Here is a 17,677-nt window from a genome sequence, read left to right as displayed (position 1 = left end):
ATAAAAACTTTGATGTTTAGAGGCGGAGACACTGGTTTATATCGTATCTAGTTCTGATCTTGGGTCTTTGACATCCTATGCTAATAAGATACTTTTGAGGGAGGATGCTGTTCAAGGGGCTGTTCAGGATGCTGACATCAGTCACAGAATGCAGAATACTGTGGAGCAGCTGGATTTTTAGGCATGACAGTGGATGATTGTGAACAGTGACTGAGGTCTTACATTAATAAATTCCACCTTACTACAACTTTAATATGCAACATACTTCATTTTACAAGTATATGATCCTCGTGTTTCTGGGAGGAAAGAGAAGTATTTTGCATTGTATTTAGCCACTCCACTTAAAGCACACCCCACCCCTTACTGTTTAGCCTTTATTTGATGGAAGATGCTCTAACAGCATTTCAGTCTGCAGCTAATTCAGCCAGGAATCCTTGTCATGTTGACAGACTCTGGATAAAGCTTGTAAACCAATTAATACACAAGCAGAAAAAAAATCTTAAAACTAATAGTAAATTACAATCTAAACCTTAACAGGGATTCTGATGTTCAAATAATACCTAAATAGTACAAAAATAATATTGAATTCAAATATACCTACCTGCTCCATGTAGTGATGGTGGTTCATTGGGTGCAAAAGAGCTCCAACCTATGAGCAGTGGTGGCTGGCATTGCTTGCAAGTGGTGACGTAGGGGAACCGCGTGGGTGTGTGAGTAATATAAAATAAAAGTACCTTTCCGCCGGGTCCAGCATCTCTGCTCCTCCTCTCCCCCTTGAACTCGTGGAACAGGAAGCACAGCCAGGTCCCACTGACCAATCACGATGCATCAATGCAGCATTGTGATTGGTAAGCACCCAGGCTTCCCTGACCAATCACGATGCTGCATTTCAGCATTGTGATTGGTTTGAGAGTACTGGTTCGACACTCAGACAGGGAATGGGGGCCTGGGTAAGTACTGCACACAGGCTGTAATGCAGCCTGCATGGAGAATAGGGAAAGTGTGCATGACAAACAGTAAAACGCTCCTCTCCTGCCCTGCTCTAAGAGCAGAACAGCCCGCCCACCCGCCCGTCAGTAAAGCAGCACAAGCATAACATGATAAGGACTCAAAGTTATGATCATTCATTTTCTACTATGCACTGCTTAAAAGCAGAGCGGCGACGCTCCTTTGCCACAGTGGAGGAGCCACCACTGCTGCTTAAAAGCAGAGCGGCAACGCTCCTTTGCCACAGTGGAGGAGCCACCACTGCCTAGGAGAGCGGCCTTTAATGCAAAGCCACACAGGCGACTTGAGTACAGTTTGTCCATCTACAGACAGTACTTGGCTCATTTGTGGCTCATTTGTGAGGCATGTGCATTTGCTTCAGTTCCATCACACTGATGCAGTTTGATGGGAATTGTCCACCCATGTGATACAAGAGCAGAGCAGAGGAGGGTTCCATTCATACGCTGCATATGGTAATGGAAAGGCACATTAAAAATAAAACCATAAATGATGCACTCTTTTTTCAGATGAGCACATGATTTGGGTTATTTGATGTGCTTTTTAGATGGCAATGCAGGGGAAAGAGACCCTGCTATGACGACTGTCATATAAAAATTGGCAGTGTTTTTGTAGCACGTATGAGTAGAAATGTATATTTAGATATACTTATAGAAGCGATGTTCAAAAATTATGCAGTGGACAAATAGGTTCATTTTAATTTACTCAGATGTAACAAACAAAACATTTTTCAAAGTGCGTGTTATATGACGCTTACAATGAATTAAAAAAATTAAATCAGTTTACCAGTACTGGCCCAGATCTTGTGTTTCATTTTAAATACCATGGTTCACGGATACTGGAAAGCATCTCTTGAAAGTGGAAAGATTTCGCACAGGCCAGCTTGTGGAAAGGTAGGGCCGATGTCGACCAAGAACCTTTAAGTATTGCCCGGCGTTAGTCGCCTCTCACACCATTCAAGATTATCAAACAAAGAGGTAGGCGCTGGAGACTGGAAGGCAGGAAACAGGAGTTTATTCCGACGGAGCAGAACACGTCAAATCAGACAACAGGGTATCTTCTCGAGGTGCTCTAAACGCATCTCTGAGGCCTGGCCTCTTATACACAGGTTTATGGTGTTTATTACAGTTTATTACACGTGGCACATTCCTGCAAACACTTTGAAGTATGGAAAGACATCCTCGGAATCCCCACTTCAAGCCTGTTCCCACATACATTTACAGTAGAAGTCCCAACCCCGGTCACAGTAGGTGATGACTGTCGCGCAGCTGGACATTCCGCTGGTTCCCGGAATGTGTGCGGTTGATCAGATCTCATGGGGTGGGGGCTTTGATCAGTTGTAGATCCTTTGAAGAGAGAGAGATTTCCTACTGTATGGGGGCAATAAACTGCATCCGCAGGGCCAGGTGGCGGCCTGGGAACGAGCAGGACAATCGGGCACAGAGGAAAAGAGGGGTTCATCAAAGGATGTATGATCATGAAAGGGATGGAGGGAGGTGTTGGCTGGGTACGGGATGTGGGTCCGAGGCAGGGTTGCGCTGAAAGGGAGGTTTATGGCCCAAGCATGTGAGAGCGGGGGTTGTCAGCGTGCGGGGGATGCTTGCGAGGTTAGAGGGAGAGAGAGATGCGCTGGCTATCGGCAGTGGGCAGAGAGGCCATGGCATTTGAAAAAATGGCTGCTACTTACGCGCACATATGAGCCTGAAAAGGGACAAGATGGTGCCGATAATGTTGATGTCGCAAACTAGATTTCAACAGTCCTCCCTTTTCAACATATCTAGCCAGCTTGTCAATCTATGTCTATCCCCATTATATTACGCACTTCGACCTCGTACATAGCTCTCATGCGTTCGGCTTCAAAGTCCAGAGTCTTAGGGCAGATACATTTTGCACAAAGTGAGCACAGGGGCGGCAAGCATTGAATATCCAGGCAGGATCCACATATTACGACAATCGGTATCAATACGATCATAAACAACCTCCACCCCCAGTTCTTTACAGTACTCCAGAACCAACTCCCAAGCGACCATTCTTCTTGTTCCTGGTGAACTTCAGAGGAAAGTCTGTGGAGGTGTTCAATGGCTTTGTACACTGAGGGTGAATTGTCCGGTATGTAGGTGCAACAGCTGGACCCAATGATACGGCATGCTCCTCCGTGATCCGCTAGAATCACATCTAGAACAAGGCGGTTCTGAAGAGCCACCAGGCGGACCGCCTGAAGCTCGGCTGTATTGTTTGCGAGGATGCCAGCTGTAATGTTCATTGTCGTTTCAACTGCCTGGGTCAAATGTCGGATGGCACGGCTGTTCGCCATCGGACCCCAGAGTGGAACAAGTCCCTTCAGAGCGTCCAGGAACTGCGCTCCAGTGGAGTAGGCTTGCTCAATGTCTTTTGCTCGCTTTTGTCGGTGATGGTTTGCTGGAGCCACTTAGGTCGGAGGAAGGATGAAGGCGATGTAGCAGTTACCCCCCCATCCTTTGGGGAGCCAGGTGTAGGCTTTTGTACCACAAACAAAGTACATATTCGGAGAAGTGACAAAGGGGGGTGGATCAGTTGAGTCCAAAGATCTGGTGATGCGGCAAGCGCTGTGTCTACCAGCTGTGTCCCAAGACCTTCGATGCATACAAGGCCCGAGACATTTACGACAGATAGGGCCACAGTCAGGGTGGCAGCTGTACGTTTCCGGAGGTAGGAGAAAGTGGTTCTAGTTGGGTTGCTGAACACCTGCCTTTCAATCCGTTCTTTGACAGGGATGTCCATATGAATAGAGTCGTTGGATGTCAGAGGGCAAAAGTGTGCAGCAGTTTTCCCTGTTTTGTTCTGCCAGACCCTATGAAAGAAATGTGTCATAGTTCTGCTGGAAGTGGCATTGTCTCTGTAGCTTTCTTGCAAGAGGAACAGCCAAGCAAGGCAGGAACCGTGAACGGAGAAAGGTGAAGGGATGAAGGGGATGGAATGTCCAGTGGCGTGGGGTAACAGCCCACAGATCCAGCAGTTGGTGGCATTGGTGGCAAGGTTGTGCTGGTGCAGCAACTGCACGAAGGAGTTGTTCCAAAACTCCTTACGTCTTTCTCGGAGTTGTGGTAAAAGAGAGACCAGGTAGTGTTCTTTCATTGTGGTAGGCTGTGCAGTCGTTATAAATGTCTGATGAGCTGGTGCGCTCTCCTCCACGATCCAGAGGGTGGTCATGAGGAGGAGGCAAAAGAGAAGGGCGATAAAGAGAGCAATAGTCTTTGAGCTGTGTATTTTGTCAGTCTTTGGGTTTCTGTAGTGAGTCTTCGGATGTCCGGTTGCTTCCATCATCTTCGTGTCGGGGGCTTCCATCATCTTCATATCGGGCGCTTCCATCACCTTCAAGGGGCTCGGTAGCGGGCAGAACCACAAACTTTGTTTGGCTTCTCTCCTGGCAGCCTTAGTAGTGTTAGGCCACCGCTCTGAGAATGGTAACTTAGTCAGTGGTCTGCTTAGCCGAAGCTCCCTCCTTTCGTCGTAGGTTATACCCTTCTCTGGATGGCACAGTGGGATCGGGGAATTCTGCCAGTTCAAGTGTCTCTGTATCAGGGTAACAGCTCAGGGATGGTCGGTCTTTGTTCAGGAGCTCTTCTTGGGTGGCCACGTCTTCGGTCGTCGTCAGGGTTGAGGAGATTTTCTTGCAGTGGTGCGCATGTAGCCAATTACGTTTCCCTTCCACTCGAAGAGCTGTTCGGGTGGTGATCAAAACTTGCCAGGGGTCCGTCCACCGGGGTTCTAGACTCTTTGCACGCTGAAAGTTCTTGACTAATACATAGTCACCAGGTTGGATATCGTGTCCGGGGCCCCTGGAAGCGTCAGGAATGGCATGCAGCACCTGTTGATGGATAACAGACAGTGTCTTAGTCAGATTGTACAAATAGTCAGACATTAGCACGTCCGGGACGTCGTGAATGGATGTCGGTTTTGGTGCAGACCAAATACTCATGGGTTGGCCGAAAACAACCTTGTAAGGGGTCAAATGGTGTTTGGTGGGTGTGGAACGCATTGACAGCAATGCCAGTGGGAGAGCGTCTGGCCATTTTAGTCCTGTGGTAGCCACTATCTTGGCTAGTTTGAGCTTCAGTGTAGCATTATGTCGCTCAACTAGTCCAGCAGATTGAGGGTGGAAGACTGCATGAAATTTTTGTTTTACACCCAACCCTTTCAAGATGAGTTGGATAACTTCGGCTACAAAGTGGGGGCCATTGTTGCTCCACAAAATTCGACAAAGGCCGTAGTGAGGGAAGAATTCTTTCAATAGTACCTTTGCAGTGGCAATGGCAGTGTTGTCGCGAGTTGGATAGGCTTCCACCCACTTGCTAAATGCGCTCACGACAACAAGTACATATTTCAGACCTTGGCATCTTTCTAGTTGGATGTAGTCCATCTGCAGGACTTCAAATGGGTGATTGGGAACCCCAAACCCTCCCCGGGGTACTACAGTTCCTTTCCCAGGGTTGTGTTGCAGGCATATCAAACATTGTTGGACCAGACGTTTAGCAGAGTCTGTGATCTTGTCATTGTGCCAAACTTTGGAGACAAGTTCGGCCATAGGGGCAGATCCTATGTGTGCAGGAGAGTGTGCCATGGTCAGTATGGGGATCAGGTATGAATTGGGCAGCAACCATTTGTTCATGTCTTTTGTCCGCCAGCAGCCTTCATCGTCTTTCAATCCCACCCGTGCCCATTCAGTCAATTTATGTGGTGAGCTGGCCATCTGGATGTCTCTGATAGTCTCCCTAGCGTCCGTCCATTTTTCTGCTTGTGACCTGGTCACATACATGCGCGTCGTTGTCCTATTCTCGGCTGTGGTTCGGGCAGTGATGTCGGCCAGTGCATTCCCTTGCCCAATGATGTCCATCACCCTTTTGAGTGCCTGGCATTTTATTACTGCAAGTTGCTTGGGAAGGAGGACCGCTTCAGTCAGGGCGGAGACTAGATCTCCCTGTAAGATGGGGGTGTCGTGTGAGGTCAGGAATCCCCTCTCCTTCCATAGGAGCCAAAAATGATGAACCACCCCGAAGGCATACTGGCTGTCGGTGTAAAAGTTTGCTGTCGTCCCTGCTGCTAGGATACATGCTCGTGTGAGGGCAATCAGTTCTGCTGCCTGTGCAGATCATTGTGTGATGCGGGCTGTCTCTACTACAGTTCGGGCTGTGGTAACTGCATAAGCAGCTGAGGTGGTGCCATCGGGGAGTTTGATGCAAGAGCCGTCCACCCACAGCTCTCATTCAGGGTCTGGGAAGGCAGTGCCTCGGAGGTCAACCCTACTCCTAGTCTGTTCGTCCGTAAGGGTCACACAGTCATGTATAGGGGACACATTGGGGTCGTTCTCAGGTAGGGGCAACGAAGTGGCTGGATTCAGCTTAGTGCATCTTTTCAGTGTGATGTGGGGTGCAAGCAGAGTCAGTTCGTACCCAGTCAGTCGTGCACTAGTCAGATGTTGCGTCTTAGTCTGGTTCAGGAGGGTGTCAACCGCATGGGGCACTAACACCGTGAGGGAGTTCGAGAGCACGATCCCCTCACTTTGTCGGATGGAGATAGCAGCGGCAGCTACAGCTCAAAGGCAGGCAGGCAAAGCTCTGGCTACGGGGTCAAGAGTGGCAGAGAAGTAAGCACATGGGCATTGCTTTGGACCAATGGACTGGGTCAAGACGGACAAAGCGCATCCCTCCCTTTCGTGAGTGTAGAGGGAGAAGGGCTTTGTGTAGTCGGGGGTTCCTAGGACGGGGGCTGAGCAGAGGGCATCTCCTAGTTCTTTGAAGGAGGATTGGCATTCAGGGGTCCAAGGGAGCGGGAAGGGGACATCTTTAGCCAGCAGGGAAAGCAGTGGTTTTACAATGAGGCTGAAATTTGGCAACCACTGTCGGCAGAAGGAGGTGAGGCCTAGCAGGGAGCGGACTTGTTTCTGGGTTTTAGGGACAGGAGTTTCTAGGATGGTCTGAATTCGATCGGGCGTAAGCTTTCTCCCGTCTTTGGACAAGAGGTGGCCTAGATAGGTAACCTGGGGTTGGCAGAATTGCAACTTCTTCTTGGAGACCTTGTGGCCATTTTCCGCAAGGAAATGCAGGAGTTGGATGGTGGCTGTGACTGCAAGTGGCCGCCAAAAGGATATCATCGACGTACTGTATCAATACCACTCCATCGGTTAACTGGACTGCGTCCAGTTGTCTCTTGAGGGCCTGGCTATAGATGCTGGGACTTTCGGTGTAGCCTTGGGGTGCTTGACAGAATCTATATGAGCGGACTTATAGGGTGAAGCCGAAGAGGTATCGGCTGTCTGGGTGGATGGGGATGGAGAAGAAAGCATTCTTGAGGTCAATGACAGTGAAGGTGGTGGCAGTGGAAGGAATCAGGGTCAGAATAGTGGTGATATCTGAGACTACAGGGTACTGAGGTACAACTACTTTGTTGACCTCTCGTAGGTCGATGATGAAGCGGTACGCTTTCTCATCTCCCTCACCTTGCTTCTTTATAATGGGTAGGATAGGGCTGTTGCAAACCTTGCTAACTACTTCCTCTACCACTCCTGCATCTATCAGGGACTGGGTAATCTATGCCAATGCCTTCTCGCCCTCGGGAGATATCCGATATTGCGGAAGTTTTGGGAGTATTGCATCTTGTCGAACAGTTATGTGCACTGGGTCGATCATCATGCGTCCTACGTCTGAGTCAGTCTTGGCCCACAGATATGGGGGTAGAGTGTCAAGAAGGGACAAGTCAGCTTCAGTGATGGAAAACATGCGTCGGTGGGACAAAGTCTGAGCAGAGTCGGGTTGTCGGACAAAAAGACTCCAAATCCGTCTTGCGAACACCTAATAGTAGCCAGGAAATGCTTCAGTAAGTCAAGTCCCACAATGATGTCAGGGGTGTTGGATGAAAGCAAAAACGTCGTGTCAGTGGTGTTATTTTCTAGGTCAAAGGAGATCGGTGTAGACAAGGGATTCGTGGAGGGCGTTCCATCGAAACCTATTGATGTTACAAGTGAGCCAGACAAGGGTGCCCTTGGAATCAGTCGTTTAGATAACGCACTACGTGTTGCGCCAGTGTCTACCAGAAATGGAGACTTCATACCCAGGACCTTAGCGGTGACATAAGGACCTTGCTGGTCAACATAGAGCTCGACTCGATCCCTCCCTTGCCCTAGGCAGTCCTATGCGAAGTCGTGAGTGTTGTCGCAGTCAGACTGTTGGTACTGGTTCTGTCGGGGTCGGTCAAATGTGTTCGGTCTGCCTAGCCTGTCGTTGTTGGCGTCGTTCGTGGACCCTCATCCCTGCCCTCTATTTCTAGGCCCACCGCTACGTCTCTTGTGTCCCTATTCTTGTTCATCTCTAACAGAACCGGTCTTACGTCCAGCATAGGGTGCGGGTGTCCGGTCTTTAGGGGGTGGGTTTCTAGGAGCATTCGATTGGTAATTTCCCTTGTGCTGCTTTCTTCCTACAGTCACCCCCTGCAACTGCGCGATCATCACCCTTTCCTTCAGGTCCTTTTTCTTTTTCTCAGTCGACCTATCATTCTCGTTCTTCTGATGCTCGTAATACTGGGCCATCTGAAGGATAGCCGCAGGCTTGGAGGCCGCCCAACTACTTTCGCTAGCCTGTAGTTTCTGAGAGACCTCCTGTGACAGACCTTTAACATAGTTTTGGACAAACAGATGATGTCCGGTTGCAATGGTCATGTCCTGGCCACTGTAATCGGAAAACACTGTTTCAAACCGTGAGAAGTATTCTGATACGTCTTCCTGGGGTTTCTGGCGGCAGGCCGTTACTATCAACCAGTCCACCTTCTTCTCTGGGATCAGGGTTTTCAGTTTCTGCACGATCTTGTCTGGGAGTTCTAAAATGGATTTCAAAGGTTTCTGTCCAGGCTCTCGTTGTCTGTCTATGCCATCGAGTTGTGACCAGGTATGTCCGAACAGCTCAAGGTGGTCGACTTTCCGGATTTGCTTCCACACATCAGCTGGCAGACATAACCCGAAAAACAAATCAATGTCAGCTAGAGTCATAATCGTTGAACCTAGAGCTGTACCTAATTCAGTGTAAAAGGCAGTGGGGTTTTTCCGGAAAATCGGGTAGGGATTTTCGGAACGTCAGGATATCTTGTCGATCCCATGGTTGGTAGACCCAGTTATACACTACCCTCCCTCTCGCATCTTGATGGTTAACATCATCATGCGTTCCCTGTCCTCTTGGGGGAACCCAGTAAGGAGCGGCCTCCCTTATAGGCATCATTGTATTAGTTTGTTCTATTCGAGGTTCAGTCGCTACAGGAGTCGTAGTTTTAGCTTCCATCCTCTGTTCAGTGAAGTGGCAGAAAAGTTCAAGCGTATGCGTGAAGAGGTCCGTCACGTCACACTCGCCCTCATCCCCAATGTCAACCTTTCTATACAGAGTCGTTAGGTTCTCGGGACCTTTGTCTCGGTATCGGTCCTCATAAGCATTGAGGGTGTGATAGCAAAATCGCACGACAAAGTGTCGTCTGTTGCTATTGGCATATGAATTGTACATATCCATTACGTACTCCTCACTCTCTTTCCGTTCCACCAATGTTTTTACTATCTTGTCGATCCCCGCTCGCTCATCCTTGCTCAACCTGTTCATTCTAGTGGAATCTTTCTTTCGGGTCTCAGGGTTGTCTAATGCTGCTGCTCGCGCTGTGCTGAGTACGAGGGGTTCGGCCGGCACGGAGGCCATGAGGACCGAGGCCCCGGCACTATTCTCATCTGTGCTTGGGGGCTGCGGGTGCTGTACTAAGGGTTGAGAAGGGGCATATGGAGGGGGCATGTAGATAATTGGAGGACCTAGTAATAGATCATCGTTCACTCGCTGTTTCGAGGGTAACTCGGGGTAGAGCATAGAGGGTGTTCTAACGGGACACTGGCTCGATGTTTCGGACTCTTGCTTCTGCTTGGCTTCCTCCCTCTCCTTTATCTCCTTCTCTAACTTTCTGGCAGCTAGGTGAGCTGCTTTTCATAGCTCTTTCTCTAATCTGACTTTGTTTCTCTTTTTTCGTTGTTCTGCTTCTTTGCGCCACATGCCGAGACTATCAAGCATAGTGGGCGATGTCTTATTGTTTTGAAGGGCTGTTTCCAGCACGTTTATCTTATCTTCGTCGAAGGATCCTATCAGTGTCCACTGACTTTCCTGATCCTTTTTCGTATGTTTGTGCCATAGCTTGCTATAGGCTATAGTGTCCAGTCCATGCTTCATGAACATGCCCTTATTAGGGGTGCCTTCCAGTGGAGCTGGATGGTTCCTCTCTAATAAGCGGTCCGGGCTGAACCAACTACCAATCAGTGGGGAGAAGATAGGCATGACAGATTACAACGGGGGACAAAGGTCCGCACTACCTATCCTTCACTACTTGCAAAGACTAGACAGAATATTTCTATTATACGTTATTTGCAAACAGAGAATATCTCAAAAGAACCAACTTCGAACAATCAATGTTCGGACAATCAATCAATCAGTGGGGAGAAAAATAGGCACGACAGATTACAACGGGGGACAAAGGTCCGCGTTACCTACCCTTCACTATCTGCAAAGGAAGAGAGAATATTTCTATTCTTCCTCGTTTGCAGGCAGAGAATATCTCAAAGAAAAAACAATTGAAGAGTAATACTAGTATTTTCCAAACAATCAAACAATCGTTTCGCAATTTGTCGTGCTACACGACCTTACCCGGACTGCATGGACAGTTTCTTGTCTTCCGCTTCCATTGCCCGATCGTCCTCTATTCTCCGTAACCGTTGCGGCACTCCTGATGGTTCCCAGTCAGGACCGTAGATCACTCGAGAGAGGTCTGCTCGAAACCGGTGAAGTTCGGATGATCGGCTGCCAGACGAGGGTCTATCGGGCAGGTGCACTTCCCGATCGTTGCAGTCGTTCACTCTGTCGTCAGGACCTCTCCCACTGGATCCACGTGTCGCTGATGGGCCCCACGTTTGGGATGGCAATTGTGGAAAGGTAGGGCCGATGTCGACCAAGAACCTTTAAGTATTGCCCGGCGTTAGTCGCCTCTCATACCATTCAAGATTATCAAACAAAGAGGCAGGCGCTGGAGACTGGAAGGCAGGAAACAGGAGTTTATTCCGACGGAGCAGAACACGTCAAATCAGACAACAGGGTATCTTCTCGAGGTGCTCTAAACGCATCTCTGAGGCCTGGCCTCTTATACACAGGTTTATGGTCTTTATTACAGTTTATTACATGTGGCACATTCCTGCAAACACTTTGAAGTATGGAAAGACATCCTCGAAATCCCCACTTCAAGCCCGTTCCCACATACATTTACAGTAGAAGTCCCCACCCCGGTCTCAGTAGGTGATGACTGTCGCGCAGCTGGACATTCCGCTGGTTCCCGGAATGTGTGCGGTTGATCGGATCTCATGGGGTGGGGGCTTTGATCAGTTGTAGATCCTTTGAAGAGAGAGATTTCCTACTGTATGGGGGCAATAAACTGCATCTGCAGGGCCAGGTGGTGGCCTGGGAATGAGCAGGACAATCGGGCACAGAGGAAAAGGGGGGTTCATCAAAGGATGTATGATCATGAAAGGGATGGAGGGAGGTGTTGGCTGGGTACGGGATGTGGGTCCGAGGCAGGATTGCGCTGAAAGGGAGGTTTATGGCCCAAGCATGTGAGAGCGGGGGTTGTCAGCGTGCGGGGGATGCTTGCGAGGTTAGAGGGAGAGAGAGACGCGCTGGCTATCGGCAGTGGGCAGAGAGGCCATGGCATTCAAAAATGGCTGCTACTTACGCGCACATATGAGCCTGAAAAGGGACAAGATGACGCCGATAATGTTGATGTCGCAAACTAGATTTCAACAAGCTTAGCTGCTGTTTCTGAAGTGCTACCCTCTTTATCACAGAAATAAGAAAAAGTCCACAGATTTTGGCTGTCTATTATTACTCGACAAAACTAATAGTTAATAGAACTGAAAGATTTGACAGAAGTCTCCTTGTTTATTTTTAACCGTGTCAGGTGACATACATTCTCAGTGTTAAAGTGTAAGCGTTACTGCAGTTACCAAATATGCCGTCACAACGAAATTAAATTTTTTCTCTAGTTATGAGCAGTCATTGACTCCTTTCTCTGCTCTGTTTGTGGATGTCAACACGAACCTTTTCTTTCATTGTTTCCCCGGCTTCTTTGACACATAAATGCAGTCAATATATTCCTAGTCTCTGTTCCAGAGAAAAGCTAATATTTGAGGTGTAATGCTATTGCTACAGAACCAGCCATGTTGTTCTTGGCTACTGGCTAGGAGTGCTGATACCTTTCAGAAGGTGGGAATGCAGCCCTGTGTACAGCTAGAAGACATTATGTGCAGCCGTGCACACATATAGAAGACATTCTGCTCAGTGTATCTAAAACGTTCTGTTAGTTGTTGTGGAGTTTGCACAGCACCTGTCAAGAAAGGGATGTGCAATGCTTGTTCGCTGGCCTTGCATATGATCATATATATACGTATATATATAGATCTATATATATATATATATATATATATATATATATATATATATATATATATATATATATATATATATATATATATATATATATATATATATATATATATATATATATATATATATATATATATATGTTAGAAGGTAGTTCTGACCATCGGAGCCACCCGGATTTTTCGCTTTTTGAAAGCCTTTTTTTTAGCTTTTACTGTGGGAGAGCCTCTTAAGCTGGGACTCCCCCACAGTGAACTCATGATAAAATTAAATGTATGTGTATTACATCAGTGTCCGCCTTGTGAGATAGACTACTGCTCTGCAGCCAGTGTAAGGGGACCGGACTGGTTACATGTTGACACATGTGCACATGCATGGGCACTCGAGTAAGGGCTGCGTGGGGAAGATTCCTGTTGTGCGCAGCCCAAGAGCAGGTACAGACAGAATGGTGTGGCAGGAAGAGCTCTGCCAAAGGTTCGATTGTGAGGGCAAACAAAAGGGGAGAAGCAGGCATCCCTGCCTGGTGCTCCTAAAGATATCATATGTCCCCGAGATCACCCCACCAGTTTTAACTCTTGCTGTGTGACATGAGTACAGTATATTGACCCATTTCACCCATTTTTCTCCCAACCCCATTTTGGTCAATGTGGCATATACAAAAATCCCATCTCACAGAATCGAAGGCCTACTCCAGGTCTACCGACATTATCAGAGCCTCAGGGGGATGCACTCTATCGGGGTGGTGCAGTACATGGAGAAGTCGTCTGAAATGAGCTGATGTGGCCCTAGTTGATATGAACCCATTCTGGTCATTATGAATGAGGGATTTCATATGTGGCAATATCTGCCTTGCTAATACCTTACACAATATTTAAAAATCTATGTTTAAGATCGAGAGGGGTCTAAACCCGGACACTCTTGCTCCCACCACTCCCACACGAGGTGTATCACCAACGCATCTCTTGTGGAGGCCCATAACACATTGTTCTGCCATGCTTCGCCACATAATGCCTCTAATTTGGGGATTAACATCTGTGCCATTTGCTTTTAGAATTCCGCTGATAGTCCCCCCAGTCCCGGCGTCTTCCCAGCAGCCAACTCTTGAATAGCCTCTTGTATTTCATGAGCTGTCACTGGCTCCCCCAACTCCCTCTTTAGTCCCGGTTTCAGAACCCGTAGTGGCAGTGGAACCCTAAAAAAGTAGTCAAGTCAGTCATCTGGAACTCTGGTGGGGGCCAATATAATGTTTTATAATAAATGTGGAACTCATTGTTAATGCTGTTGGGAAGGTATAGCATTTTGTCAGATATACTTTGTGTTATTGGTGTGCCTCTACTTTCTGTTTGGACTGGGCGCGCCAATAATCTGCCTGCTTTACCCCCTTATTCATGTACTTTAGTATGATATTCGCGTACATCCAATATTCTCAAACGTTCAAGTGCCCCGTTATATTCCGGTCTAGTGTTTCCTAGTTGTGTGTCTGTGTTCTTATCTGCCGATAGTACACGCCCCAGCTCATTTAGCAATGTTTCTAGCTGTGTTACTTCTTCCCTCAAATACTTTCTCAATCCCACCTTCGCGCCCAAACAGTGGCCCCTTATTACCACCTTGTACGCCTCCCATTCTATGGCTCTAGAAGTGGTCGAGCCCTGATTGTCTCGGAAATATTGCAAAGTCTTGTCTTCTAATGATTGTTTAAAATGATCATCTGTTAACAAGTTCGGGTCAAGGGGCCATGTCTGCTTGGCTGTAGGTTCCATTAACAGTTGATAGCAGAGTAAGAGGGGGTATTATCGGAAAGGGTACATCCTAAGTATTCCAAATGCACCACCCTGTATGTTAGTGTGTTTGCTCATATGAACAAGTCCAGTTGCATATATAAATTATATAGGTGCGAATAGTAGGAATAGTTGTGTGTCTGCCGTGCTGCAGTCTCCAAATGTCCTCAAATTTCCACTGTGGCAGCCAATTCTCAAATCCCCTTGCTAGCTTAGTGGCTACTGTACCATGTAATGGGGGTGGAATTGTCCAAGTCTATGACAGCTACGCAGTTCAAGTCCCCACCTAAGAGCATCTCATTCCCCCTTAAAGGGGGACTGTAAGGCAGACATTCCTTCAAAGAAGAGCAATTGATCATGGTTTAGGGCATAAATACTACCCAAGAGTATGTCCCGCCCATGTAGTCTACCTCGCACTAAAATGAATCTCCCTTCTGGGTCCACCGCCGTACTCTACATCTTGAATGGGGTACCAGCTCATATCCAAATCTAAGTCCCTCTAGAAAAGGCTGAATAAGAAGTTGCATACAGTTGTCCTTGCCATTTTCGTCTTCATGTAATCCCCTCTGTGGTTTTAAGTGAGTTTCTTGCATCATGACAATATGTGCCCCTCGTCTATTAATGTAGTTATGTATTTTCCGTCGTTTAACTGGTGAACCCAGTCTACGGACATTCCATGTCAACATTTTAAACTGTTGGGGGATTTGTACTACAGGAGTTACTGGCATCTCACTGGGGTTCGGTGCCTCCCTCTTCCTCCCCATACCCGCCTCCCTCATTCCATATTAACAAAAGCACCACAGGACAATCATGAAAATTTTCACCCCAATAACTCTGCCTCCCTTGGGCAGTGTCGCAACAGCTTGCCACCCAAACCTGTAACAGTGGCAAAAAGAAATGGGTAAAGTAGACGCCTCCTGCCATCGGTATGTGGGAGTCAATCTAGTTGTGGTTAGGCGTGGGCGGAAAATCCGTTACGCTCGCGGATTTTGCGGATTTTCGGGAAATCCGCAATCCGCGAGATTTGCGAATTTCCCGCAAAATCCGCAAATCCGCGAGCAGCGGATTTTGCTCGCACTGCTCGCACTGTTCGCGTGAGTTCGCGCCCCGCGAATAAGTGCAAAATTGCAGAAATACGATCTTGGCAAAACTGAAAGTAACTACTTACCAGGTTCAAAAGTTCAGGCACATCATTAGTAGCCATTTCCTGTAGTGCTTCCTGAGGGGCCCCTCCAGAGTTCAGTTGCCAGTTGAAACTATTATGTGACCCTGCTCTGAACCTCAGAATAGTTACACATATGCCACAAAGGTCCTGAATTACAGCTAAGGGAGACAAGCAGGAGCCAGGCTGGAAGTTAAAATCCATTAATCAGCCCCTAATTCATTATTGTCAGTTGGGGCAGGGCAGGTGTTGTAACTAATTTTGCAACAATGAAAGCACTTAGCAAGTGCAAAAGATCACTAATCAGGGCGCACTAAGGAAGCAGGTGCCAGCTAAAAAAATATTCTGTGACACATTAATCAGCCCCAAATTAATTCAGGTCACTTGAGGCAGGGAAGGTGTGCTTTGCTTTGCCGAAAATAATGTACACTGGACAACCAGAGGGTGTAGTGATGAAACAGAGGGTGGCATGGGTGGGCCAGAGGGTGGCATGAGTAGTCAGAGAGTGGCAGTGGTGACAGAGAGTGGCAGTGATGAAGAAGAGTGTCCCAAACAGGCTGGACACGTAGAAACAACAAGTTCGCAAAACTTGCGACCCGACAGGTAAGTTCGCAAATTGCGAAATTGTAAAAACCCTCGCGAACTGGCAGAAACACGGGCGAACACAAAAAAAAAAAATCCGCAAATTCGCGGGAATTCGCGGATTTTGCGGATTGCGAATCCGCAAATCCGCAAAATTCGCGGATTGCCAATCCGCAAAATCCGCTCATGCTTAGTTGTGGTGTGACTGGTACATTCGATGGAACTGATCAACCCTGCCCAGACATAATAGTTATATTGCTGCAGCCGTTTTGATTGCCACGACCTCCCTCAAAATGTATTGTATGTTACCCCATCTGAAATCAAAGTTAAGTCCTCTGTTGCAGACCCCTTCTAACTTCAAGGGGAGTCCCCGCTTCCCATGCACTGCCATTAATCTCAGCAGTGCTCTCATCACCCAATGTCATTCTTCTTATGTCTCCCCTTAGTTCCATTTAACAGTACTTATCTCTCTGTAGTGCCTCAAATAATTTCGTCCATCGAGCCCGGTGTTACCACTGGCAGCTGCATATCACTCTTCATTTACTCTCCAGTGTCCAAACCGTCTGTCATGATTGGTGGAGCCAGTCGTCCTCGCAAGGGAGATGACATGACCTCCGCCACCGCTTGCAGCGCTGCATTACAGTTTTGTGCCGTTTGTGACGTAGTAGGTTTCTGCACTGATGGTCTACGGGTTGAACTTCTAAGTAATCTGCGTTGTGGTTTGGGGTCTGCCCTCTCACATTTCCGCTCATCTGCCAGATGTTTCACCTTTTTTGTACATTTCCAACCATTCCCGTGCTGCCTCTTGCGATTCGTAAAAATGCGTTTTACCATCCATTTGCAATCTGAGTTTGGTTGGATACTGCAGCGAATACTGAATGTTTTCCTTTCATAGGGCTTTCTTGACCTCTAGGAGGAGGCCTGTTGCGTTTGGACCTTTGCTGTGAAGTCCAGCAAAACAGATACTTTATTATTATAATTCTGTGAAATGAGCTGTGACTACGAGAGTGCTGTATTACAGCACTCTTGATCTCTGTAATATAACAATCTTGCCACCACTGGACGCTTTTTGTGGCACTGTATGCAGAGGCCATGTTTCGAGATGTGTGACCATGTCCGTAACTTCTGTTCCTTCTGGTATTCCTGCCACTCTAATATTGTTTCGCCGATTTCACCCTTCTGCATCTTTGGCCCTTTACACTCTTTAGATTACCCCTGCTCACGCCCTTGGTAGCTTGGCAAGAGCAGACAGGCTTAACCCAAAGTAAATTTGTGTAAAGTATTTGTATCAACACTCACAGTAACCCAGTGAAAACACCACAAAAGGACACCCCACCAGTTTAGAAAAATAAAATATCTTTATATGAACTAATCAAGACCAAAACGAAAAAAATCCAATATACAAAGTTTAAAATATGAGGATTTTAAGAACTTTTACCATAAAAAACTGAGGCTGCGTGATTTTTCACCAAAGTACCTGCAGAAGCGTCAAAGTTCCAAAGGCCAAACAGCTGCTGAGACAGAAAACAAGGAGATGTGACACTCCTGAGAACTTGGGGAGGTGAAGCGCCAGTCCTGCTGCTTGCAGAGGAAGGGTTGCGTCGAATCCAGTCTGTTTAGGGAGCGATGCGCCGATCCTTCATGACGGTTCCAGTCCGCAGGTGATGCGTTGGACG

Source organism: Lissotriton vulgaris, chromosome 3_1, assembly GCF_964263255.1.
Source record: "Lissotriton vulgaris chromosome 3_1, aLisVul1.2, whole genome shotgun sequence".
Classification (NCBI taxonomy): Eukaryota; Metazoa; Chordata; class Amphibia; order Caudata; family Salamandridae; genus Lissotriton; species Lissotriton vulgaris.
The sequence above is the reverse complement of the archived record's forward strand: the minus strand, read 5'-3'. Positions refer to the sequence as shown.